This window comes from Corvus kubaryi, unplaced genomic scaffold (assembly GCF_017639235.1).
Source record: "Corvus kubaryi isolate FWS band 111438036 unplaced genomic scaffold, C.kubaryi_AGA036_p1.0 134, whole genome shotgun sequence".
Classification (NCBI taxonomy): Eukaryota; Metazoa; Chordata; class Aves; order Passeriformes; family Corvidae; genus Corvus; species Corvus kubaryi.
In genome coordinates this window covers 11,961,544-11,963,814 of record NW_024580668.1, presented here as the reverse complement: position 1 = coordinate 11,963,814, position 2,271 = coordinate 11,961,544, and positions in this window count along the sequence as shown.

Genomic DNA, 2,271 nt, shown 5'->3' with positions numbered 1-2,271 from the left:
CCTTCCTTCCTTCCTTCCTTCCTTCCTTCCTTCCTTCCTTCCTTCCTCCCTCCCTCCCTCCCTCCCTCCCTCCCTTCCTGCCTCCCTGCCTGCCTCCCTGCCTCCCTGCCTCCCTGCCTCCCTGCCTCCCTCCCCTCCCTCCCTCCCTCCGGAGATGCCTGATCCAGGGGCACAGAGCTCTTACAGCACCTTGCACTGTGGCATGAGGTTGGCACCCACGGGGACAGTGTCCTTGTGTTTCTCCAAGCAGAAAAGTCCATAAGCCTTTGGTTGAAATCTTTGGTTGAAAGCTTTGATTCCCCAGGGCAATGGGAGCAGTTCCAGGCATTATCCTCTTCCAAGAGGACTGTCAGAGCTCTAAGGACATTCATAAAGCCCCGTCCAACCTGGCCTTGGGCACTGCCAGGGATCCAGGGGCAGCCACAGCTGCTCTGGGCACCCTGTGCCAGGGCCTTGCCACCCTCTGAGTAAAGAATTTCTTCCTAACATCCAATCTAAACCCAGTCTCTGGCAGTGGGAAGCCATTCCCTCTTGTCCTGTCACTGCAGGCCCTTCTCAAGGGTCTCTCTTCCTCTTTCTTGTGAGCTCCCTTCAGGAACTGGAAGGTCACAATTAGGTTACTCCAAAACCTTTTCTTTTCCAGGCTGAACAACCCCAGTTATTTCAGCCCTTCTTCGTAGCAATCCCTCTCATCAGCTTCAAGGTCTCCTCTGGACTTGCTCCAACAGTTCCATGTCCTTCTCATGTTGGGGACCCCAGAGCTGGAGGCAGCCCTGCAGCTGGGGTCTCGCCAGAGTGAATCCCATCCCTTGGGGGTGATTAGGGTTAGGATTATCACTTCCTCTGGGTGTGATATCCTCAAGCCTGTCCATAGCTGGGAGCTCTGTTCCTGGACTCTGCAAACCCCTCTGGTTTCCCCAGGGAGTCGCCCACTCTGTATTTCCAGGGCTCTGAGCACAGATGTGTTTATTTAACTGATTCTCATAGGTTCCTTCCAGTGATGCAGAGAGAGCGAGAGAGCTGTGTACATTAAATGAAGGCAGTGTAAAAAAATCAATTTAGCTCCCATCTGAGCAGCACGGGGAAGGGAATAAATTGGAAATTATTTTTAAAACAACAATTTGCATTGTTCCCATTGCCAGCTGGACCTGTTCCTTCTGCTGCGTGAACTGCAGCCCTGGATGGAAGCACTGGAGGCTCAAGAAGCTTCAGAGAACACAAAGACCAGCAAAAATAGTTGAAAAGTGCACCTAGGAGTGCTGGTTTCAGGCAGGAGCAAGGAGCACTGGCTGTCCAAGCTCTTGGCTTGCAGGGGTGGATGTAGCTGCACATTAAATCCTTACCTTTGCCTTTGGAGTCCTTGGGATGGGCCCATGGAGGGGAGGCTGGTGTTCAGCTGATGCTGCTTTCCAGTCCCTGGTCTGTTTGCTGCTTTAATATGAACTTTCTTGGTTTCAAAAGCTCTTGAACGTGCTTTTTTCCCCTCTCTCCGCTGCTGAAAAGTTCAATGAAAACACCACTCTTTCATTTGAAAGAAATGGTTCATTTTAACAAAAGGTTTTGAATCCTTTTCTTTGCAATTTCTTGCAAAATGTCACGTGTGATTATTTGTAAAAGAAACAGGTTAGTGGCCAAAATAGATGCAGAGATCAGACTTGAAGGACCTGCATGTGGCACCTGGCCAGATTTGTGCTCTTGGACTACCAGGGGTGGCAAGGAAGCCACTGTCCTTGTCACCATGGGATCCCATGGAGGAGCTGCTCACCAGGGACAGGTGAAGAGGAAGGAGTGGGTGAAGGGTTCTTCTCACGGAAATTTGGGACTGAATAAGAGAACCTGGGGGTTGTCCAGAACTTGTGGGGTGTTTAGACAAAGGGCCAAAGGAGGTGGAAAGGTCAAGATAGAAGATGGGAAAAGGGGGACAACAGCAGCTGGTATTGAGGAAGGTGATCCTGTCCTGTTGAGCAGGACAGAAGTCCAACAGGACAATGGGACAGGGAGGGCAGATTTTAGCTGGAGGTGTGTACCCTGTAGCCCATCCTGCCTACTGCAGCCCCACTGCATCCTACAGTCACGGAGTCACCCAGGTGGCAAAAGCCCTCCAAGATCATCCAGTCCAACCATTAACCCAGCAGGACCGTGTTCACCACTAACCCATGTCCCCAAGGGCCACATCCACACATCTTCTGAGCACCTCCAGGGATGAGGACTCCACCACTGTCCTGGGCAGCTGTTCCAGTGCCTGATCCCCCCTTCAGTGAAGAAATTCTC